Below are 26,350 nucleotides of genomic sequence, written 5' to 3' on the forward strand. Positions count from 1 at the left end.
TGTGAGCATGCATGACATAGCATTTGGGGAAATTTTTGGTGGTGTGACTTACCAGACTCCACTTCCCCGGTAATTCCTGTCAAATTCTCAAGATGCCAGATGGCCAAGACCTTCACCTCCCAGGAAAATTGATGTAATGGGCCACTGGAGGGCCACTGCCAGTCTTCTTGGCCTTCAGATGGTTCCTGGAGACCAGGAACGGACCTTGCCCCTGAGGCCATCCCATCTCTTCCTGATGTCCTCCTTTGTGCTCAGGGTAGTACCAACAGCATTCACCCTGTCTACTGTCCTGTCTCACATTTCCATTTTCCTACTCAGGGAAGTGTTCTGAACTTGGGCTCCAAACAACTGTGGCTCTACTCTTCTGATTTCATCAACCATGACTCTCAACTCATCCTCCGAAAAACATGAATATTTAGAACATGACATGGTGGAATTTAAAAAAGGAATAATATGTGACAGTGACTTAATAAAGAGATAAAGTGCAAAAGGGTGTGACTGGACAAAAGTGTGTGTTGGGTGTGAAAAAAGATGGTGAGAAAATAGTTGTGCCTAGTATTTGTGCTGCTGTGCTGAATTATTGGCTCTGGCTTCTGTGTTTTGCATTGAAATTGTAAAGGATTGTAGTGTTGGAAGGGGTGTTTTTACAGTGTCCTTTGGAGGTGTGTCCAGTGTTGCAATATGTGTGAGCTGTGTTGTTTTCAAATCCATCCATTGTGCTGTTGTGTATTACTTTGGTGACCGCGGAGTGCTGTGGTTTGGACCACCATTGCCTGACCACCGTGAATGCCCGCCACTGCAACTTTGGGCTTGTAATATGCTCAGTGGTTGGTCTCTTTGCTGTCAGGGCTGGAGATCAGACTGCCCATTTCCAGGCCTCTGTGCTACTGCTGGTCTGCCTTTTTTGTTTGGCAGTCTTTTTAGGACTCGTAATGAGGCCCATAGTCTTGAAGCAGGAGCTGTCCCTACAACAGAACTAGCAGCAGGGTCTTCAGAAAGTAGATAGGGCTCACACAAGAATGTGCCCTCTATCCTCTTTTCTTCCTTTCAAGTGCACCAAAGTGTTACTTGTGGCTCAATAGACTTGTCAGGCAGGATTTGACACTGGTTTCAACAGAATCTCCACAGCCCCCACCCTACATGTTGATCATTCAGGTCAGCCTTGTGTGTTCTTCTGGGATGTATTTTACACCTGTTTCCCACCTCTTTCTGGGCTAAGCACAGACTGGGAGATGTCAGAGTCTAATGCTCATTAGCCGCCTGACAGCTCATGCAGATAAAGAGTAACTTTCTAAAAGTTACTTTTCCTTAATATGTTTTGAAAATCTGACTTTGAGGGGGCGTGGCCTGGGCAGCCAAGATAACAGAAGCACTCTGCTGAGGTCCTGCCCTCGACCATTGAGAGGCTCTGCAGTGATGTACTGGTGTGCACCAAGTGATCAGTGTATAGCCGCGCTCCCCAATCTCCTGCTGACCATGCCAGGCAGCGGAAGCAGTGAAGGTTGCCCACTTGGGGCATCAACAGCAGTGGGTCCCATGGGCCACTGTTATTTAATGGCAGGCCGGGCTTGAAGCTCGTCTCTCAGCTCACATGACTACGTGGCATGCGGCCTGGCGGCTCTGCTTTGGAAGCTCCACATAGCCAGGCTAACAGCAGAATTTGGAGTGGGGCTCGCCATCAATGGTGTGAGCCGTGGACAGAAGGAGAGGCGGTCTGGTACGGGATTGTGATCCCTGCCTGCAATGAACATCATTCCAGAGAAGACCCTGTCTCTGCCTGCGTTGGTTCCTTGGTGGCGTTTGGGCCCAGGAGGTCGCCATACAATGCACTAGTAGAAGTGCCGGGGGTAGATTCATGTCTAGCCCCTCCCCTGCCTGCTTTCTGGGCAAATGGTGTGTATTCTGGGGCAGCCTGTGAGGGGCTAAGGGGCTACTCTGCTGGACAGTTGGGGCCCCTGTGGGGAGTCCTCTTCCACTTTCCCATACCACAGGGGGTAGCTGCAGCCTGTGGGGGGGTACGTGTGGAGAGATCTGCCAGAGGGTGCATTGGACCAATGGAAGGCTGGACAGGCTGGACAGTGTGGAGGAAACAGTGAATCCTTGGCCCTGAAGACATGGAAGGTAACTGGCTGCTCTCGGGACTGAGTGAACAGGTAGGGGGCAAGTGAGGAAGACAAAGTGACCCCACTGGCACAACATTCACCCCTCACAACCTTCATCCACTCTTTCCCTTTTAGACTGGACTCCACAGGCTGAGTCCCGGACTGCATACGTTCTGGTGAAGGGCATTATAAAGAAGTGGTGAGGAATGTTCTTGGATGTGATCTCCCCCTCTTGAGGCTACTACCTATTTTTTATGCAGCCTCATGCAAAAAGCAGCATTGGCCTGGGGTTGAAGGCTGGCTGCTGGTGTTGTCCATGGAATCTGTTGGTGCAAGTGGGCCAGCCTCCCCTACGACGACCTTGGACACCTTGCCTCCACACCAGGTGATGTAGTCCAAGGGCTAGAGAAACCACACTCTGCTGTCATCCTGCTTCCCGTTGGGCAGAACGACCCTCAGGGACAGGATATCATGGGGAGGAACAAGCTAAAATGGGCAAGTTTACAGACCTGGGTGGGAGGGGGAAGGCACATCCTCGAGAGCATGCTACCGCCCAGTGATAATACCACAGTTATACTGCAAGCTATCCAGGACTACAAAGCCTCACTGGAGGCCAAGATTGGGGAGGTGGGCACCAACGTGGCCCAACTGCACCAATATTTTCACCACACCGTGGACCAGGTGACACAGGCTGAAGGGAGCTGGAAGACACAATGCTGGCCATTACATCAAACGTAACCAGCCTTTCCAAACATAGCAAGGCACTACAAGACCGCACAGAAGACACTGAATACAATGTCCCCCAAACCAACTTGTTTCTGATTCCCAGAGGGAGTGGAGAGCTTGGCCCCAGAGCTCTTCCTCTAACAATGGGTCCAAAGATTTCTGGCCCAAAGGTCTCTGCCTGTGGCCCCGCCATGCCCAATGATTATGCAATTCTTGAACCACAGGTACTAGGAATCTGTTCTGCAGGACAACAGAGCAAAAGAGCACTTGACATTTCAATCAGGAAACATAGGGCCTGATCACAACTTTGGAGAAGGTGTTAATCCGTCCCAAAAGTGACGGTAAAGTGACAGATATACCACCAGTCGTATTACGAGTCCATTATATCCTATGGAACTTGTAATACGGCTGGTGGTATATCCGTCACATTTGGGATGGATTAACACCTCCTTCAAAGTTGTAATCAGGCCCATAGTGATCTTCCCTGATTACACCCGGATGGCACAAGCACGGCACAAATCTTACATCCAGGTAAAACAGAAGCTTCATGCTATGCAGCTACCGTATATGCTTCTCTACCCTGCCAAGCTTTGAATCAATCATAATTCTAAGACTGTGTGGCTTATTTACAAGCTCCTTGTGCTGCCGGTGCATTCATTTTTTTATGAAAGTCCGGCAGCGGCGAGCGCAGGCCCATATCTACGAGGCCACTCAAAACGACTTTGCATGGTTTTTCATGGCCTCATAAATGAAGCAACACAGTGCAAGTTGCTGCATTGCTTTACACTGCATCAAGGGGGCATTACATGGGTGTTGCAGGGGGTTTTCCTTTGTAAACACCCATGGGGTTTGACTCATTTAGAGATTTACAAGGATCTGCAAACCTGAGAATGTGTCAAACTGTACGCCTCCCCTTGGGAGTTATAACAAGGAGAAATATCTTTATTTCTCCCTGCTTTTCCATTGTCTATGTTTGCTGCATTCTGCAACAGACATAGAAAGAAGAAAATGATTGCTGTTGTGTAGGGAACTGTCCTAAAATCATTTCTGCCAACAATGCAGACACCCTTACACCATGGTGCAAGGGAGTCTGCATTGGCAATAGGCAGCAAATTGTTCCGGCGCTGGCTGAAAGGAGAGGAATGTACCATATCTTGAAAATACAATGTGTTCCTGCCCTTTTGAACTGGAGTAGGACAGCACAGCAAAAAAACGTACAAAACTGTCCTACTCTAATTCTTTTTAAATATGCCCCTGTATTTTTTCAATCACTGGGGGAGCCAAGGGACTGGCTCACTGAGCAGAGGCTGCTGACCTCTAATCCTTACCTGCCATGACAGTGGGTCACTCCGTCAAAAGCAAAGGGATGCAGCCTTGAGAGGGAGGTTGGGAAGAGACATCGGAAGAAGTCTCACTGAAGATGGGGAGAACTTTCGAATGTGTGGAGGGGTCCACAGAGTCAGAGGGGTAAACAACTCTCACGCCAGCCTCTGGGCCCGTGCCCCATCTTCACTCCACCATTGAAACAGTCCTGAATGAAGATAGTACTACTGGGGAAAATTGGGACCAGGTTCTTGCACACTAGCATCTTATACCCTATGTCCTTGTTGTCAGCTAAGGTCTCTCAGGGAGGGGGTTTCATCCACCATATCTAAGTACATCACTCCCTAGTCAGTTCTGAAGCTAAGTTGGGGATTGGCGGGTGGGAAGTATAGGGTGGAGGGAGTTGTATTTTGATTACTAATGTTTGTTTTCTTTTATGTGTTCAACTGTTCTTCAACATTTAGAGCCATGCACCACTACACCTCGCCTCTCTGGGGGCCCTTTGTAAGGGGGGGACTATGCCAAATTATTTTGGAACCCCATACACAGCCCTATTTCTATTACCATGGGGCCACACTTGGTCATGACCTGGGATGCCAACAGTCTGTTAGATCATATTAAAAGAGGGGCATACTTCAGTTTGCACATAGACACAAAGATAAAGGCCCTCATTATGACATTGGCGGTAAGTCCCGCTTGCCGCCATGCCGACTGCCGCCAACATACCACGACCGCGGCGGTATATCGCTACCCATATTATGACCCACACGTAGCAATCCGTCACTATACGAACACAAACACAAGTCCGCCAGCCCAAGGGTCAGTGATAAAATGGCAGTAGCAAAACCCACAACGCTACGCCAGCAGAACTATGCCCACAGCATTATGACCCACAAATCACTGCAGCGGACATTCAACCACGGTAAACCATTGGCGGTACATACTGCTGCACTCAAAATACATATGTAACACAACACCATATTGAACAATTCAAACTACACACACCTGACACTCATACACACACCACACCCACACACCCACACCACTATAAAACTCACACCCACACCACCCACATCCATTTATGACTCAAAGAAATTGATAACTGAGAGAGACACACCAAGAGCACCCACAGAACCAAAGCCACAGAACACCATCTCCCATACACCATCTACACACCTCACAGCACACACCCTAACACATCACCTCACACAACCTCACACACACCACACACACTGCACCCATGGCACCACAAAGAAACCCCAGGTTCCCAGAGGAGGAGCTAAGGGTCATGGTGGAGGAAATCATCCGAATAGAGCCACAGATATTCGGATCACAGGTGCAGCAGACATCCATTGCAAGGAAGATGGAGCTATGGCGGAGGATTGCGGACAGGGTCAACGTCGTGGGACAGCACCCAAGAACAAGGGATGACATCAAGAAGAGGTGGAATGACCTATGGGAAAGGTGCGTTCCGTGGTTGCAAGACATCAGATAGCTGTACAAAGGACTGGCGGTGGACCCCCACCTCCTTCCCTACAACTAACAACATGGGAGGAGCAAGTCTTGGCAATACTGCATCCTGAGGGTCTTGCAGGAGTAGCAGGAGGACTGGACTCTGGTAAGTCAAATCTTTACTACTTTCACCCCCCTCCCTGCATGCCATCACATACCCACCCTCACCCTCACTCCCATCACGCCACCACCTCCCACACACCCCACCATCACTACCCACCCATCCCAGTACCCACCACTGCATGCACCACCAATGCATGGACACCACTCAGAGACCTGCATGGACACCCATCACCACAGCATGCACACTAGAGAGAGTCACCTAGCCACAAAATAACTACTAACACAAGGCAAAGCTCACAGGGCACTCACAACCATACAGGGCAACACACCCATGCACAAGATGTCACAAGCAGAAACAATAACACTGCATTTCCATCCCCACAGGTCCCCCACCGATAGTCACTGGAGCGAAGGTGCCAGCAACATCCAGTCCCCCCACAGACGAGGCCTACAGTGATGACAGCAGCTCTGGACGCCTGGATCAGGATGACCAACATGCCCCATCAGGGACCTCCGGACAGTCGGGTACACAGCCACAGTCCCATACCTCCACAGAGCCTCCCCCCTCAGAAAACACTAGCACAGCACCCACCCAGCGGGCACATCCCTCTGTCCCCAGGACACGTCAATCAGCAGTGTGCCCACCACTACAGGGACCCCAGGCAACCCCACAAACACATGAGGATCAGGGACCTGGGATCATTGGCCGTGGGCACACGGTTCAGGGGACAGAGACACAGGACAACAGGGAAGCTGGGAGGGCTGCTATGTGACGGGGAGGACAGGCCCAGGGAACCAACTCTCCACGATGCACTCACCAACATCCTGGGAGCATTTCACCATTCCCAGGAGACAATGGGCCAGATACTGGCTAAGCTGTAGGAGACCCAGCGGCTGCAGGAGGGACTGTATGAGAGGATCCAGGAGGACATAAGGGACATCCACACCACCCTAGTCACCAGTGCAGGGGTGCTGGCAGACATGGCCAACACCATGAGGGAGGCATTGCCACACCAACGGGCCCCTGATGCTAGCCACACTGATGAACAGCCTCCACCTCCGCTGACGCTAGTGGACAGGAGGCCACGCCACAGGAACACCAGGACACCAGCACCCCTCCCCCTGCAGAAGGAGAACCACCCCACACACGGTCCCTGCGATCCAGGCAGAAGCCAGAGAACATTGCCAAGACCCCACCCCCAGGAAATAAGACTCTCCTGATTGTCACCCTTGTGTCCCACTCTGTCACCCTGTCCACCTTGAACTTCCATTGCTCCACTTCCTATGCCCCCTTGGACAATGCACCTGTGATCCACATAGAATGGACTCTATCCTGGACATTCCTCCACCATCACCCCAGCCTATTGCACATCCCCATTATATTTTCAACAAGTAAATAAACACCACTTTAAAAAATACAAGTATGTAGTATGTCAAATGATTTAAGTATGTATTATTTTTACAATCTATAGACAGTGCAAGTAGACTTTACAGTTATGTATACATAGGTATGACCTGTATTGTGCTGCAGTCAATACACCAGAAGCCAGAGTAGGGCACAAATATCTGTGAATAGACATTTCAAAGGGTACAGTAAGTGGCCATAGTAGTGGGAACAGCAGCATGCTAGTGATAATTTACAACACAAAAATGCAAAGGAAGTTGAAGTTACAGTGTCTTACATGTGTGTCACTGGAAATACTGTTGAATGATAGATGTTCTGTTGTCCACATCCTCATCCTCTGCCTCCTCTTTGTCACTGTCCACAGGCTCCACCGCTGCCACACGGCCATCTCCAGCCTCATCCTCCTGCAGAGAAGGCACCTGGCATCTCAAGGCAAGGTTGTGCAACATGCAACATGCTACGAAGACCTGGCACACCTTCTTGGGTAAGTAGCACAGGAATCCACCTATTTGATGGAGTCACCGAAACCTGGTCTTCAAAGGCCAAAGGTTTGCTCTATAATTCGTCTTGTTCGCCCATGTGGCTCATTGTAACGTTCCTCTGCCCTTGTTCTGGGATTCCTCACTGGGGTCAGTAGCCATGAATGGTTGGAGTAACCAGAGTCCCTTTTAAATATCGAGGGATACCTGTTAGCAAGGCATTCACCCTTAGGGCCAACCCCAAGCCTATAGACCTACATACACTGGGTGTGGACCATGAGCTCACCTATTAGCCACACCTGGTGCCTCTAGAGTTGAGCCATCACATATGGGATGCTGCTACACCTCAGGATTTAGGCATCATGCACAGACCAAGGATTCACATGGGAGATGTACTGATCCGCTGTAGGAAAGTACCATCTTGCATGGCATGTTACCCCCATTTTTACTGAATGTATGTTTGTTTTTGCCTGTGTCACTGGGATCCTGCTAGCCAGGACTCCAGTGCTCATAAAGTATACCCTGTATGTGTTCCCTGTGTGGTGCCTAACTGTATCACCGAGGCTCTGCTAACCAGAACCTTAGTGTTTATGCTCTTTCTGCTTTTAAAATTTTCACTGCAGGCTAGTGACTAATTTCACTAATTCTGATTGGCACACTGGAACACCCTTATAATTCCCTAGTATATGGTACCTAGGTACCCAGGGTATTGGAGTTCCAGGAGATCCCTATGGGCTGCAGCATTTCTTTTGCCACCCATAGGGAGATCAGAAAATTCTTACACAGGACTGCCACTGCAGCCTGGGTGAAATAACGTCCACGTTATTTCACATCCATTTTACACTGCACTTAAGTAGCTTATAAGTCACCTATATGTCTAACACTCACTTAGTGAAGGTTAGGTGCAAAGTTACTTAGTGTGTGGGCACCCTGGCACTAGCCAAGGTGCCCCCACATTGTTCAGGGCAAATTCCCTGGACTTTGTGAGTGCGGGGACACCATTACATGTGTGCACTAAATATAGGCCAATACCTATATGTAGCGTCACAATGGTAACTCCGAACATGGCCATGTAACATGTCTAGGATCATGGAATTGTCACCCCAATACCATTACGGTTTTGGGGGGACAATTCCATGCATCCCCAGGTCTCCAGCATAGAGCCCGGGTACTGCCAAACTAGCTTTCTGGGGTTTTCTCTGCAGCTACCGCTGCTGCCAACCCTCAAACAGGTTTCTGCCCCCCTGGGGCCTGGGCAGCCCAGTCCCAGGAAGGCAGAACAAAGGATTTCCTCTGAGAGAGGGTATTACACCCTCTCCCTTTGGAAATAGGTGTCAAGGGCCTGAGAGGAGTAGCCTCTCCTGGCCTCTGGAAATGCTTTGAAGGGCACAGATGGTGCCCTCCTTGCATAAGCCAGTCTACACCAGTTCAGGGATCCCACCAGCCCTGCTCTGGCTTGAAATTGGACAAAGGAAAGGGGAGTGAACACTCCCATGACCAGCATCTCCCTGGGGAGGTGCCCAGAGCTCCTCCAGTGTGTCCCAGACCCCTGCCATCTTGGATGCAGAGGTGTGAGGGCACAATTGACACCTCTGAGTGGCCAGTGCCAGCAGGTGACGTCAGAGACACCTCCTGAAAGGTGCTTACCTTTCTCTGTAGCCAATCCTCCTCTGAGGGCTATTTAGGGTCTCTCCTGTGGGTATCTTATCAGATAACGAATGCAAGAGCTCTCCGACTTCTGCTACGGATCGACCGCTGACTGCTCCAGGACGCCTGCAAAACCACAACAAAGTAGCAAGAAGACTACCAGCAACATTGTAGCGCCTCATCCTGCCAGCTTTCTTGACTGTTTCCTGGTGGTGCATGTTCTGAGGGATGTCTGCCTTCACCCTGCACTGGAAGACAAGAAGAAATCTCCTGTGGGTCGACGGAATCTTCCCACTGCCAACGCAGGCACCAAACATCTGCATCACTGGTCCTCTGGGTCCCCTCTCATCCTGACGAGCTTGGTCCCTGAAACACAGGAGCTGGATCCAAGTGTCCCCGACAGTCCAGTGGCCCTTCTGTCCAAATTTGGTGGAGGTAAGTCCTTGCCTCCCCATGCCAGACAGTAATCCTGTGTACTGCTTGAACTGCAGCTGCTCAGGCTTCTGTGCACTTTTGCAAGACTTCCTTTGTGCACACCCTAGCCCAGGTCCCCAGCACTCCGTCCTGCTTTGCCCAACTCGCTGAGATGGACTCCGACATTGTGGGACCCTCTTTTGTTGTTCTGAGTTGACCATCATCCTCAGATCTCCTAAGTGCCTGTTCAGGTGCTTCTACAGGTGCTGCCTGCTTCTGTGTGGGATCTCTGTGTAGCTGAGCGCCCCCTCTGCCTCCACCTCCAAGGGGCGACCTCCTGGTCCTTCCTGGGCCCTGGCAGCACCCAAAATCCTCAACCATGACTCTTGCAGCTAGCAAGGCTTGTTTGGGGTCTTTCTGCATGGAAACAGCTCTGCGTCCTCCAGCACACAGTGGGACATCTTCTGACCAAAGGAGACTTTCCTGGCACCTTCCGTTGTTGCAGAATCTTTGTCGTCTTCCACCTGGAGGCAGCCCTTTTGCACCTTCATTCGGGGTTTAGTGGGCTCCTTCACCCCCTTGGACACTTGCGTGACTCTTGGACTTGGTCCCCTTCCTCTACAGGTCCACAGGTCCAGGAATCCATCTTCAGTGCTTTGCAGTCAGTTGTTGTCCTTGCAGAATCCCCTATCTCAACTTTACAGTCTTTCTGGGGTAGTAGGGTAACTTTACTCCTACTTTTCAGGGTCTTGGGGTGGGGTATCTTGGACACCCTTAGTGTTTTCTTACACTCCCAGCGACCCTCTACACACTACACTAGGCCTGGGGTCCATTCGTGGTTCGCATTCCACTTTTGGAGTATATGGTTTGTGTTGCCCCTAGGCCTATTTTCTCCTATTGCATTCTATTGTGTTCTTCAGTGTTTGCACTACTTTTCTAACTGTTTACTTACCTGATTTTGGTGTGTGTGTATATTTTGTGTATATTACTTACCTCCTAAGGGAGTATATCCTCTGAGATACTTTTGGCATATTGTCACTAAAATAAAGTACCTTTATTTTTAGTAACTCTGAGTATTGTGTTTTCTTATGATATAGTGCTACGTGATATAAGTGGTATAGTAGGAGCTTTGCATTTCTCCTAGTTCAGCCTAAGCTGCTCTGCTATAGCTACCTCTATCAGCCTAAGCTGCTAGAACACCTCTAATCTACTAATAAGGGATAACTGGAGCTGGCACAAAGTGTAAGTACCACAAGGTACCCACTATAAGCCAGGCCAGCCTCCTACATCCACCAGGCACACTATCTGCACAATCATAGAGTGAAAGCTCTTTCGATTTCTGAACACCTGTTCATTTCTCCAGGGGGGTGACAAAGGCAATATGTCTACCATTAATTGGCCCAATAATGTTGGGGATATGTCCCATTGCATAGAAGTCAGCTTTCACTGTGGCCAAATCCTCCACCTGGGAGAAAACAATGTAGCTGCGCATGTGTTTCATCGGGGCAGACAACACTCTGGTCAGCACGTTTGAGAACATTAGCTGGGACATTCCTGCTGCCATGGCCACTGTGACTTGGAAGGAGCCACTCACCAAGAAATTGAGCACAGTTAGGATTTGCACAAGAGGTGGGGTCCCAGTGGGCTGACGGATAGCTGAGATCATGTCTGGCTCCAATTGGGCACACAGCTCTTGGATTGTGGCCCTATCAAGTCTGTAGGTAAGGATAATGTGCCTGTCCTCCATTGTTGCCAAGTCCACCAGGGGCCTGTACATGGGGGGATGTCTCCATCTCCTATTCATCCTCAGCGGTTGTACTCTAGAGGCAAAACAATGAGCATCTGGTCAGTTCTTAATATTTCCTCAATGTGCATGTTGTGACAGAAACAGTATCTTTATGTTTATTCCCAAAATGTGCTTATGTCGGCTGTGACGCAGTTAGGTGCCGTGGCCTGCCCCCCTCCTGAAATGGAGGACGCCTGTCCTGTGTGGAGTGACAGGTGGAAATGAGGTAATGCCGCTGACTTTGTGCGCCATTGCGGGAGGCGTATGAGTACCGCCGTGCAACTCCTCATTGGTTATGATTGGGCCCTATGGGTTACAGTGGCCAATGGTGATGTACGCCGGCGGTGACGGTTCGCACCACCGCGGATGTGACCGCCATTTTCTATCTGTTCACTCACTTGGTACCTGACCTTCAACAGGAGAGGACCTACACTGCAAGTGCTGCTGTGACGTGTGTCTGGAAGCGACGATGGCTCGAGTCACTGGGGAAAGGGACCCTGCCTTCACCGCTGCAGAGTTGGAGAAACTGGTGGATGCGGTCATACCCCAGTACCGATTGTTTTATTGGCATCCAGACCAACAGTTGAATACACTCTAGGCACGATGCATGGGGCATGAATGCATGGTGTGATGTGTGTGAAGGCCTTGTGTAAGGGGGGGTGGGAAAGGGGTCTTGGGCAGCATGTAAGGTGGTCTATCTATGTGCGTATGGGGATGCAAGGGATATGGTGGGCCATGGGTGTAACAGGCCGGACGGTATGACTGATACCTTTTCCTATGTTTCTTTTTCTGCAGGTCAGTGCCCATCAGAAAAAGGGTATATGGGTGAGTGCCATCGCCAATGATGTGCAGACCCTGGGGGTCTACAGCAGGCAGAGCACCCACTGTCGGAAACGGTGGGAGGACCTGAGAGGCTGGGTAAGGAAGGCGGCAGAGGCCCAGCTGGGGATGGCCTCCCAACGAGGAAGGGGTGCCCGTCGAACCCTGACCCCCCTGATGTTCCACATACTGGCGGTGGCCTATGCGGAGCTGGATGGGCGCTTGAGGGCATCACAGCAGCCACAAGAGGGTGAGTACAGTTTCCAAATCTGCAAATTGCACATAGTGGGTGGGTCTCTGGGTTGGGAATGTAGGCCTGTGGCTGCCCCTAGGCTAGGCCAGAAATTGCAGGGTAGGTTCCATGTTGGGCAGGGGCTGATGCACTCCACCCCCAAATATGCTAGTGGACATCTACTACTGGGCAGGAATCTGTGGGTCTCAGGTATGCTGCTATTGGAGTTAGGTATTACTGTCCATGGCCTGGTGACTAGCATCGTGAGTAGTAGTGCATCGCCTAGTACATAGGGCTGTCCCCTGTGTGATGTGTACACCAACAGTGGGGTTGTTGCTGGCATTGACCAAGTGTATCCTCTGTCTCTCTCCCCCCCCTTTTTGTTTTGTCCTTCTGTGCATTAGCATCATCTGGCTGAGGAGCAGAAGCACATGCGACGGAGGGAGCTGCATCCCACATGGCCCTGGAGGTCGAATCCACCGACCGCGAGGGCACCAGTGGGATGGAGGGTGAGGGGAGCACCACAGTGGAGACAGGAGGGGACAGTTCTGACAGTGATACCTCCTCCAATGGAAGCTCCCTGATGGTGGCAGACAGCTCTATGGCCACCCCAAGTACAGGTACAGCCGCCACCCCCGTACCAGCACTGCCCTCCCAGCAGCCCCTCAGTGAGTTTCCTGTGCCCACTCACCCAGGCGGGTGGGCATCTCCTTCACCCCAGGCACCTCAGGCCCTGCCCCAGTGAGCCCTGCTGCCCTGAGTGAGAAGGCTATTGACCTCTTGCAATCCATTTTTATTGGGCAGTCAACCATAGTGAATGCATCCAGGTGCTGGCAGGACATTTGCAACTTACAAATGCATTCCTGGAGGGCATTCAATCCGGCCTGGCGGCCTAACATAGATCATTCCAGGCTCAGGCCTCCTCCCTGATGGCAGCTATTGTCCCTGTCTCTAGCATCCCCCCTCCAACTTCCTCTACCCAGTCCCATTCCCCTGAACTCCAACCTATCCCAAACACACAATCAGACCAGCATGCACCCAAGACAACACACAGGAGTGGCTCAGGCAAACACAAGCACCACACATCATCCCACAGGCACTCACACAAACACCCTCCAGAAGCAGACACAACAACATCCACAGCCTCCACTGTGTCTCCCTCCTCGTCCACCTCCCTCCCAGTAGCGTCTCCACTCACACCTGCATGCACTACATCCTCATCCACTACCTCCATCACCATCACGCCTAACACTACACACCCCTCACTGGCAGTCACCACCCCCACATGATGCACACGTCCCCTGTGTCCTCTCCCACTGGGCATGTGCCCCCTCATCCCAAGGTATACAAACACAAGCACTCAGACACCCAACAGCCATCCACCTCACAGCAGCATCCAGCCTATGCACCTGTACCCAAACACAGCAGACAGACACCTCCTAAAACCACTCCCTCTTCCTCCACTCCCAAACCTTCACCCTCTTCCCGCCCCGGTGTCCCTAAGAAGCTTTTCCTCTCCACCCTTCACCTCTTCCCTACCCCTTCCCCTCCCCGTCCTTCACTTTGGGTAGGCAGAACCCAGGCCAGCACCTCAGCCACCCAGTCCACGGCCCCTGTAGTTTCGGCAGCTACTGCAGGTGTGAGTAGCTCCAAGGAGACACCCATCAGCACTGGCAGTGTTCCTGCACCAGCTGCCAAGGGCAAGGCAAAGGAACAACCAACAGCTGCCAAGGGCAAGAAGGGACCACCAGCTGCCAAGGCCAAGGATACATCACCTGCTGCCAAGGGCAAGAAGGCACCACCCGCTGCCAAGGCCAAGGATGCATCACCAGCTGCAATGGGCAAGGAGGCACCACAAGCTGCCAAGGGCAAGGGCAAAGTCCTTGCCCCTGCAGGCAGGAGGAACAGGAGGCCTGGTGCTGTGACAGGATTTGAGCCCCCATCACCAACCATGCCGCTTCAGCCATCCATGGCTGCAGAGGAAGGGCGGGAGCCTCCCCCCACCACTGGTAGGACCGCCACCAGCACCGCCCGAAGCACCGGCACCACCACCAGCACCACTGGCAGCAGAAGCCCCAGTCGGCTGCCGCCGAGGCTGCAGGGGAAGGGCTGGAGCCTCCCCCCACCACTGGCAGCACCGCCACCAGCACCGCCACCAGCACCACTGGCAGCAGCCCCAGTAGCCAGCCGTCCGAGGCTGCAGGGTAAGGGCTGGAGCCTTCCCCCACCACTGGCAGCACCGACACCAGCACTGCCACCACTATACAGCCGTCCCCGCCGACAGATGGACTATAGTCCTGCCTCCATGGAGTGTCATGCATCCTGCAAATCTCGTGGATCTGACACCCAGGTTAGAGACTGTGAGCTTGCACTCCCCATGTACTGCATCACAGGGCACAAAGCCCCCTCCAGAACCAGTGGAAGAAGGCACCCACTCACCCCCTCCTTGCCAGGATGAAGCACACTGGGCACAGAGCCCCCTCCAGAACCAGTGGAAGAAGGCATCCACTGATGTCCTCATTGCCAGGGTGAAGCACACTGGACACAGAGGCCCCTTCAGACCCAGTGGAGAAACCATCCACTAGAGAGACTGTGGTCTTGCACTCCCCAGGACCAAGCAGTGGGCAAACCACCCACTTGAGAGACTGTGGCCTTGTACTCCCCAGGACCAAGCAGTGGGCAAACCACCCACTTGAGAGACTGTGGCTTTGCATTCCCCAGGACCAAACAGTGGGCAAACCACCCACTTGAGAGACTGGGGTCTTGCACTCCCCATGACCAAGCAGTGGGCAAACCACCCACTTGAGAGACTGTGGCTTTGCATTCCCCAGGCCCAAGAAGTGGGCAAACCACCCATTTGAGAGACTGTGGCTTTGCACTCCCCAGGACCAAGCAGTGGGCAAACCACCCACTTGAGAGACTGTGGCCTTGCACTCCCCAGGACCAAGCAGTGGGCAAACCACCCACTTGAGAGACTGTGGTTTTGAACTCCCCAGGACCAAGACCAAGCAGTGTGCAAACCACCCACTTGGGAGACTGTGGTCTTGCACTGCCCAGGACCAAGCAGAGGGCATGTCGCCCCTCCCGGAGCAGTGCCATTGTACCATCTTCTGGCTGAGGTGCCCCCCCTCCTCACTCCCCCTGAGGTGCCTGTAGATTTCCGACCTGATTCCCCAGCAGTGTTCTCTCCATATTGAGGCAGGAGTCAAGTGGGGCCTTGGCTTATGTGATATGGCCCTGTGGCCCATGGACATTATGGACTGGGCAGTGCCCCTTCATTTGTATATCTGTAAATACTGTTTTGATTTTTGAAAACGTATTTCTAGTATTTTATATTATTACACTCACTTTCTTCCAATGATTATTCCTGAGGGGTGGGGGGGGTGAATATGTGATGTTATTGCATCTGCTTGTGTGTATGGTGTTGGGGATGAGGGTGGGGGTATTGTGTGTTGCGTGTGTGTCTCACTCTCTTCTTCCTCCCCCTCCCCTATATGCTAGGCGGCAGTAATCACTGTGGTCGTCATCGCCGGCGTTGGTATTCCTGGTGTAGGATGAGTTAGACCAGCATGGGGAACACCTGCAGTTCGGGCTCCATGGCGTTGTGGTTCTTCCTTGAGTCTCCAGAGGTGAGTCCTTTGCCTTCTGTGCACTGTTTCACCTGTGCTTTTGATGCGTTGGTACTGCCCCGGAAAAGGTGGCGGATTGGTGTGTTATAATACAGTGGGTGGAACCTTGTCTTCCGCCTGGCTGTTGGCGGTTACCGCCGTGGTGCTTGTTGCTACGGCCGTGGCGGTCAGTGTGTTAAAGTGGCTTTCTGTGTGGGTGTTTTTCCCCATGGTCATAATTAACTTTTTGTTACCGCCAGCTTGTTGGCAGTATTACCGCCGCTTTATCTCCGACCGCCACAGTTGTATTGAGGGGCAAAATCTCACTGCTCCAGAAAACCTCTCAAAGCGGCCATAATTGAATCTTCCTGGCCTGAAGAGCTATGACAGGGTGTGCCATGTGGGATATACTCAGGGATCCTGTAGAGTGGCCATTCTCCTTCACAAGACACTACCTCTTGCAGTAACAAGAATTACACGGGACGAGCAGGGCAGGTCTGTGCTCCTACAGGGCTCCCATGCAGGTCCTCTGTTCAACATAATGAGTGTCCATGTCCCAACAGTCCACCAGGCCACACTCAGGAACCTGATAGTGGCAATGGCTCTGGCATAACTGAAATGGGGGGTGACTTCAACAACATCATCGGACATTTGGACTGGTCCAAACCCCAGGGGGGACCGCAGAGGTGGAGAAGAGGTCTTAGTGACATATGGTGCATCAGAAACCCCGGGAAAAGGGCATATACACACACATCGGCGGCACATGTCTTGTGAGCCCTTATAGACTATTTGTTTCTCCCACTACTACTACTTCAGGGTTGCATATCCTACCTCAAGGGACTTGATTTCTGATCACACCCTGGTCCTCACTTGCCACATCCCGCTTGGAAGATCACCCGATGTGGCGGCTCAATGCTTGGCATCTGGTTGATGAACCATTTGTGGGGCATTTAACCACTAATTGAAAGCTTTCTTTGACCTTAAGAGGAGCACAGTAGATTCGGCAGGGGTGATGTAGGGAGAAAGCAATGTTTCTATGAGAGGATTAGCTCACTCTTACACTAAGGGAAGGAATATCTCACGCCGGAGTACCAGGCATTGCATCCAACGGTTGCTTTTGGCCCTGAATTGGATCCAAGCTGTAGGAGGCTCAACAGGTCATCTCTTGCTAGATTTCGAGAAGGCTTTCAATACTGTGCATTGGTCATTCCTGGAAGAGACCCTCACCAAGGTGGGGTTTGGGCCCAAGTTTTGCATATATGTCAAGGTCCTCAGGCCAGGGGGCATATCAATGGGATATTGTCTCACTGATTTCCGACCAGGCGAGGCACCAGGCAGGGGACCCCATGTCACCCTGTTGTTTGCCCTGACCATGGAGACCTTGGCAGCTTGGATCCACAGGTTTGGGGGTTTGACTGGGGCCTTGCAACAGAAGATCATATAGCCCTGCATGCAGACAGTGCTACAGTTTATATCCAGACCGACAGGTACAGGGCCACAGCTCTGTTATGTCCTGGAAGCTTTTGGGGCATCCTCCAGACTGATGGTTGACTGGGAGAAGTCTTTACTGGTGCCGTTGAGAGGAGGCAGTCAGGACAAAGGTTGGCAGCCCTGGGTCCAGATATGTCACCTGAGTTTTATATATCTTGAGAGATATATCTCCTGGGAGCTGGGCCTGCCCTGGAGCCTTAATCTTGATCCACTGACAGAGCGGATCTGAGAGGATATGATGAGATGGGACAACCTCCCCCTCAATCTTTTGGCAGGTTTGCCCTGTTTAAAATGGTCATCCTCCCAAAACTACTATAAGTCCTTCAGAACCATCAACAGCTCATCCAGAGGATGTGATTCAAGCCCAAGCATCCATGGGATGCAGATTCATCTGGGCCGGCAAACCCCAAAAACAGCAGTGAGTGAATGTGTCTGCTCAGTTTATGATGGAAGCCTTGCCATGGCAGAGGTCGTTCTCTATTAGTGGGTAGCCCAATAGGTATTTCTCAATGAATGGAATAATGCGCGTTGGGGAGATCTGGAATACCGGGGTGGTTTGCCTCTTTTAGATCTGAATACTGTTACAGGCATACTTTGTGGTATCCCCATCAGAACCTCCTTTTCGGAAGTGACCCAGGTGGTGTTTTGGGCATGGAGGGATGCATTTTGCTGACTGGCTGGGACCACACACTCACACGGAAGACACCCCTGCGTGAGGGTAGATGGTTGGTGCATGTGTGGAACTTGCAAGGCTTTCGGGGTGTGACTCCTTAGATATCTCGTGGCTGGGGGATGTCTGGGATTGAAACCCTATTCAAACATATCTCAAGGCTGGGGGATGTCCGGGATCGAAACCCCATTCAAACATTTCAGAACCTACAGGCTGAGTTCCAACTGCATGCCTCCCAGATCTTCAGATACCTTCAGCTCCATCATGCACTTCATGATTATCATAAGGAGCTGAATGAAGTCCCCACATACAGTCCACTTGAAAGACATTTACTTATGGGCCATCTAGGAAAGGTCAGAATCTAGGGCACTTACAGAACGCTTGTGGTGCATCTACCTGACCGGTTGAGCCCTTTGAAAGAAAAATGAGAAAGATAGGAAAAGGAGATGGATTAGGCAGACTGGAGCGACACGTGCATGGCTCAACAGGTGCTGGCATTATCATGAATGTTCCAACTGGTGCAGTTAAAATATTTACACTAAGCTAACCTTACAACCCTGTGACGATGGAAGGCCAGGGTCCAGGATAGCCCTACGTGTCTCAAAGGGGAGACGTTTACCATATGGTTCTGACCTCTCCAGTCATACAGAGGTACTGGGTTTCCATCATAGGAAACCTTTCCCAGGTGGTGGGGATAGATGTCGAACCATTCCCTAGACTTGCACTCCTTTGCATAATGGATGATGTGGGAGGACCCAAAAAGGATAGGATACTGGTGGAGCTGGAAACAGTGACAGCAAAAATGGATATCACTAGATAGTGGAGCTAATCAACAGCCATATCTCTGACTGTTTGGATTAAGGAAATGGATTGGTGTGGCAAATTGGAGGAGGTAATATGCACTACCAAGAGTTGATCTCATAAATTTGAGGCCATATTGAGGAAACGGTGGATCTAGCATGGCCTGGAGACCTAAAACTGGTCATGGTCACACCCCAGTCCTGTTATGCAGTGGGTGGAAAGGGGCAATGCAAATGGAAAATGGATGGCAGTATGTATGCAAAGTGTATTTCAGAAAGAGCAATTGTAATTTTCACTGCTGTTTTCATTAACATTAAAATTGTTTCTGAAAAAAAAGTCTGACTTCAACATTTATTTGGATTTTTAGTAACTATTGAAAATAATGGCTTCATTATTTCCCATCTGGTCCAATTCCCGCGATACAGTATTGGTAGATTAATCTGAACTCTGGTTTTCTAGGTACAATTTGGCCTGCCACAGTGAAAATAGCTTTTAGGGCCATGTCACTGTAGGAGCACATACACAATAATTTTCTAAATGTCCTGCTTTTAAATACCATGCACGCTTCCTTGTGAGCTACAAGGCTTATAAAGTCGTAACTTACTAATATTTAAAAGGGAAGTTTTTACCTGCTAAAAGGATTTTTTTAAACAGGTCTCAATGCCGGTTTTATACTACAGTGGTCAGGCTACAATAGTAGTCCTGAAACCTGTTTTACTTTGTCACAATAATTGATAACACAATAAGTGCTGAAGTCTATATGATACATTTTAACTTTCCATGCCATAGGTGTATTTTCTTTACATTTACTATAGCCATATAAAAATGTTAAATAAGCCTATGAGGAATTAGCCAATTACTACATGTTTTAGGGTTCAGAGCACATGCACTGTGCACTAGACAGCAGTGTCCTAGTGTGCAGAGTCTAAAAGTCAGCTATAAAATTCAGCACAAAATGGGATGACTATGCAAAAAGGGGCATTTCCTCACACTGCTAGGTCTGAAAACACTGACTTGGGTCTGATAGGAATGGAATGGGATGGCAGTGTCAGCCGAGGTCTTTGTTCGACTAGTACCACATATATCAAGCTCCTGGTTTGCATTTCTTAAATAGCGAATTTTAAGAAATGGATATTTTAGAAATGCAAAATGGGATGTATCAAAATTGCGAGTCGGTATTTGCGACTTCTTGAAATTTGCAAACACAATTTGCAATTAGCAAATACCGAATCGCAAATCATTTGCGACTCGGTATCTGAAAATCGCAAATTGCGAAAATTGGAAACCGGAACAGCCTGATGACATCACAACCAGGAAGTGAGTCAGCCCATGCTGTTTCCAGGAGCCACACCCACAGGAGCAGGCAGGAAGACACAGCCCAGCACCAGGGAGCCAGCCTTGTGATCCAGCCAGGACCAAATGACAACATGGCCACTGATGGGAAGGTGAAGGACAAGGGGGACAGGAAGTGCAAGCTCAAGTTCAGTGAGCAGGAATTGGAGGTGCTCACTGAGGAGGTTGTCAGGAACCATGACAAACTCTTTGGGAAGAACTCACTACAGGTCCCTGAAAGTGAGAAAAGGAAACTCTGGTTGGAAATCCAGACAAAAATCTGTGCAGTGGGTGTTGCACAGCGCTCTGTGGAGGAAATTCGCAAGAGCTGGTATGACCTGCGTTCTCGTGCCAAAGAAAGGGTAGCCACCAGGCTAAAGGAGGCAAGGAGCACCAGAGGAGGACCACCCATCCAGACACCGTCCACACCAATGGAAGACATGGTGGAGTCCACACTGCTTCTGGAAGCCGTCAGTGGTGTCACTGAAATTGACACCTCAGCGACACCTAGCAAAGGTAATTGCAGTAATGATGTGTATGACCATATGTACATGTACAAATGCCCCCTAGAAATAGCCATTAGCCTGATGAAGCATGATAAGTAGTCCTTGCCAAATCTTACATACAACACAACAATGCCTTGTGGGAGTGATAGGCCACAATCTGAAGGTCAATAAACCACATTCAAAACAACTTGGTGTTAAGCCACATAGAGAAACAACACACACACGTCACAGTGATGTGAGGTCAGAGTAGAAATTTTACTATTGTGCTACTTATTGTGAGATATACATTAATGACATTCTGCACATTGTCGTTGCAGATGTCCCGGGCCCTGCTGCAGCAGAAAGTGGAAATGTGGGGGATGTTCAAACACAGCCACAGTCTGACTCCAATACAAGTGAGTGTATCAGTATTGCACCAACATGACGCAGGGCAAGGGTGTTACCTTTCCCAGAGTACAACCTGGAATCAGATGAGTTGCGGGATGAACTCCACACACCACTCCCAGAGGAAAGATCCACAGGAACACAGCAGTCCCTGCCCCAGCGTCAGTCAACTCTCCTCAGGAGGCGTCACAATGCAGGCAGACAGTGCACAGAGGAAAGAGAGGGCCCATCAATCTTTAGCGGACTTGAAGCTTCCATGCTGAAAGTGCAGTGCCTGCAATGCAAACACATGAGGTCAATGCACAGGCAGTTGGCGTCATTCAATCAGAACATAGGCACAATGAACAAGCATTAGGAGTCACTGCACTAGGGACAGCAAACAGCAGCCGAGAACACAAAGGACTTGACAAAAGCCATTAGGGACCTCTGCACTGAGATTCAGCAGGAGCGTGTCAGCCACCATAGGCGCCATTACCAATTCATCAGAAGGTTTGATGGGTTCTGCTGATCGGTCAATCGGTTTGTTAGCTCAACTGCCATGATGTCACGACGTGCTGTGGGCATACAGGTGGAGATGGCACACTGCATTTGGGATTTTGCACAGGGCTTGGTGCAAATAACCAATGTCCTGGATGCAATGCAGACAGCACGCAGTGCTACAAATAGCGAACTGGGTGGTGGAGATATTGAGGAGTTCTCTAGCCTCAGCAGTCTTACAGCCCCTGTGATGGACCCTAGGCGTCGCAATACGAGACACAGTACTGAGAGGAACCCGCTACAAGAGGTGCCAGTGAGGCCACTGAGCACTCAAGTGGAGTGCGTGGACGTAGGAGGTACTGTTAAGGCCTACAGGGGACTACCGTAACATGTACAGTTATACTATGATGCTAATAGTGTGACACTGTTATTTGCACATGGTAGCCTATGCTTCATGGCTATGTCCTATTGACACATATGTTACCTGAAGTCAAGGTAATAAAGTTGCTAACTGAAGAAAGACATAAAATTGCAGTAGTGTTGTCATTACGTACATTAGAAATGGTTGCGTGTGATGTCAGCACGTCTTTGCCTGCCCTCTGCTGCACTGGTCCTGTCTACTGGGTGATGGAGTGGTAAGGGATCACCATCTTCATCAGAGTCTGGCTCCATTGGTTCAACCAGTATGCCCCTTCTTGTTGCTATGTTGTGCAAAATTGCACATGTAGCCACTATTTTACATGTCGTCTCTGGGCTGTACTGTAGTGACACTCCACTCTTATGGATGCACCTGAAGCGACTCTTTAGGAGACCAAACGTCCTCTCCACCACACTGCGGGGTGCCCTGTGTGCAACATTGTACTTCCTCTTTGCAGATGTTGCAAGGTTCAGGTAGGGCATCAGTATGTAGGTGTGCACTGTATAGGCACTGTCTCGTGGAATGAACAGACGGTAAAATGAGTACTGTTGGAATCTGACGTCACTATTACTTTAATGCAACATAGTCATCTATTACTTTACCCAGTAGGTATCCTTCACCAAACTCCCCAGCTAGCAGTCTTGTATGAATCCCACTGTGGCGAAAGATGTAGGAGTTATGTGTGCTACCTGGGCATCTGGCCACAAGATCGGTGATGATGTTAGAGGCATTGCTAATCACCTGTTTGTTCATTGAATGATGGTTTTTACAGTTCTGATAAACATACTCGTTGGCCGATGGTGGACAGATTGCTACATGTGTCCCTTCGATGGCACCTATGACATGAGGGAATTGTGCAATCTTATAAAACTTGATTTTTGTTTGTTGTAATTCCTGTGGGGTGTTGGGGAATCTTATGTGCTCTTGTATTTTGCTCAACATGGCATTGAGAAATGCATTGAAAAATCGTGAGAGGGCACTCTGTGAGATCCCCCTGCTGCTGCTATGACCCCTTCATAGCTCCCTGAGGCTAATAGGTGCAGAGAGCATAAAACCTGCACATGGGTGGGTATGCTATTGGTCCTGTGTGTGGTGCGCTGCAGTCTGGGTTGTAGATCAGCTTTCAGGTCAAGTATCATGGCTCAGCTTAACCTGTACTTCTCATAGATTTTCTCCTCTGTCTGGTCAAAAAGGATCATATGCACTCTGAAAATGCGCTCCTGTCTTCTCCTCCCTCTCCTCAAACCTGCCAAGATCCTCATCCTCCTCGCCATTACGTAGAGTGCAGCCATTGTGGAAGAGTGGCTGAGGCATTCTGGGCCTCTTTATATAGGTTGCACCTTGTTACCACCTGATTTCAATTTGTGATAAATTGCATGTGTGAAAGGCCATTCTGTACATTTTCGCAATTTGTGACTTTTTGATGCATTCCATTGCGACATGGTTTTGCATGTTGCAATCAGCATATCGCAAATAGCGACATGAAATACCGAATCGCTATGTGTGATCCGCTAAACTGTGTCGCAGTTTGCATCTCACAAATAGCAATTCGGTATTTCATGTCACTATTTGTGATACACTGATTGTGACACGCAAAACCATGTTATATTCCGTATTTTCCCACTGCGAATGCCTTTCATACATCGCAGGGACCATTTTTGAATTTGCAAACGTCCGATTTTTGGAATTCGCACCGTTTGCGAATGCAAAAAAGCTTGATACATCTGGCCCAATATTCTTCTGAAACGTATTAATAACTTAGAAAACATGTAAAAAATGTATATCATTGTGATCAATGTGACAACAATGAATCATTCTCAGTACGATTTTGCTCAACACATTTCAAAGATTCTTCAGAATCTGTTCAGAATGCTGCTTTTTGTAGATGCCAAGCCTTTTTCCAAATTTTTTAACATTTTTTATTTTTATGAAATTTAAAAGGCAGATATGGAAACTTGGGTTAGGCCAAGCAGAACTGCAGTGGCATGCAAATACAGTAGAATATAAAATAACATTAGAACATACATGGCATTTCAAGATTCTTCGTAACACAGAAGATGGGGAAAATCGACCATCCCAATATGGATCAAGGACCAGATTCAACTTACACATGAATCTCCATTTTGGGTGTTGTTTACAGTTGCCTACCTAGTAACATTTCTGTTAATATTATCCCACATTGTTGGAACCTTGGAGGTGGCCTAAAGGTTGAGTATGGTCTTACTATTTGGGGTGCTAACCAATGGGTTTAGTTTAATAAGGGCATGCTTTCCTTCTTATCTCCTTTAGAACTGAATAAATCTGAAATGTGCTTACCTGCTCAACATGGCAAGGAAATTAATGAAAGGTTTGTTGGCAGATCTTTCAGGCTGAATTTGTGCAGGTTGATACTGTAATTTCTGATACAGAACGACTACATATTTTTTAACTGAAGCCTGGGAAGTGCGTGGCCTTTCAGGTCACGGGGAACCAGCAGAACATGTAGGCAGCAAAACAATGAGTGATAATTAGAAGGGTTTGAATGGAGAGGTGAAGGGTGAAGATGGAGAAAAGGCTGGACACAGTTACTTTCAAGTATCCAAATTCTGCTTATACTCAGTTCCCAAGCCAGACGTCAAGACAAGCCCTTCCTTCCTTAGACTCATATGACCTTTAAAAATCATTCCCAATCCCCCACCAACAAAGGAGCCCCAAACACTCCAAGTAAAGTTTAGGGATGCAGCTTTATACTCACTGTTAGCCCTGACAGCCTTAGAGAGGTCTTCCCTCCAACTTTTTGCCCACATCCTCCAATTTTTTTACCTTGTTTTTGCTGGCTTTAGAACTCAGTACTCTTTACCACTGCTAACCAGTGCTAACAGGCTTGTTCTCTCGCCCCTAAAAATGGTACCATTAGCTTATCCTCAATTGGCATACTTAATTTATATATCAGTCCTTAGTTAAGTGAACTACATGAGCCCATGGCCTGTAAGTTAAATGGTACAAATGGTATAATGCTAGCACTGGAAGGGCCCCCATTCCTGAGTCATGGAAAGGTGCTATTGTAATACCTGCCCACAAAGAAGGCGACACCTCACAACCTAACAATGATAGGACAGTAAACCTAATTGATCAAAATATTTTTTGCTGTTGTGTCCTTGCCAAGATTCAGGATTGGATGTGTGAGAGGGATATTCTTAGCCCCTTTTAAGCAGGTTGTTGGCCTAAAATCTCAACTATTGAGCAGGCTTTTCATGTTTTACTGATTGATTAGTGCAATGTTATTATTGGCAAGGGCAACCTTTTTGATGTCTTTGTCGACCTCAGATCAGCCTTTGATTTAGTCCCAAGATCCACCTTATGGTGAGTCTTGGCCAATGAAAATGACCTAGAATCATTTATCTCTTTTGGTATGTCTTCATGAGAATAATTTTCTCCATATTAAGTGGGGGAAGCAGGAGACACTGACTGATAAGATCCCAGTCCTTAGAGAAGCACATCAGGGATGCCAATTGGCTTTTTTCCTTGTTTATTAATGATATTGTTTCTTTTCTAGCCCAGGTGAAGTGGATGCCCATGTAGTGGCTCGAACCAGAACACCAAGCCTCAAATTTATACTTTTTGACGCACAACTGCGCAAATGCAGTTTTGAGTCAAAAAGCTTAGCACTGGCTATCGTCATTTATTAGCGCCATCTGAGCATGAAATTTATACCATGACGCAAGACAGCGCTAAAAACTGGTTAGTGTCACATTTTTTCACGTTAACCATTGTGCCTTGTCGTAAGGCAAAATGACGTTAATGCCGCAAAAATTATTCTAACCTGTTTTACAGCACATACATTTTTCGCAAGATGGATTTTCACCATTTTTAACTGGATTAGTGTCCACTTCGGACGCTAATGGAGAAAACATTGCAAAGGAGAGGCAAAATGGACCCAGAAAGCCAGGAGAGACCCCGGGTGACCCCATTCAACCAGGAACCAGCCAGAAGGACACACACAAGTCCCAGGGGAGGGAGAAGAAAAAGAGAAAGTGTTGTTTTAGTGCGAAGGAGCATTGAAATACTTGTGAGAGAGGTGACGGAGCACCAACATCAACTCTTCATCACCTCCAAATTGCCAATTGGCAGGAGAGAGGCAATCTAGCAGCAGATAGTTGACAAGATCAACAGTAT

This window comes from Pleurodeles waltl, chromosome 1_1, assembly GCF_031143425.1.
Source record: "Pleurodeles waltl isolate 20211129_DDA chromosome 1_1, aPleWal1.hap1.20221129, whole genome shotgun sequence".
NCBI classification, from domain to species: domain Eukaryota; kingdom Metazoa; phylum Chordata; class Amphibia; order Caudata; family Salamandridae; genus Pleurodeles; species Pleurodeles waltl.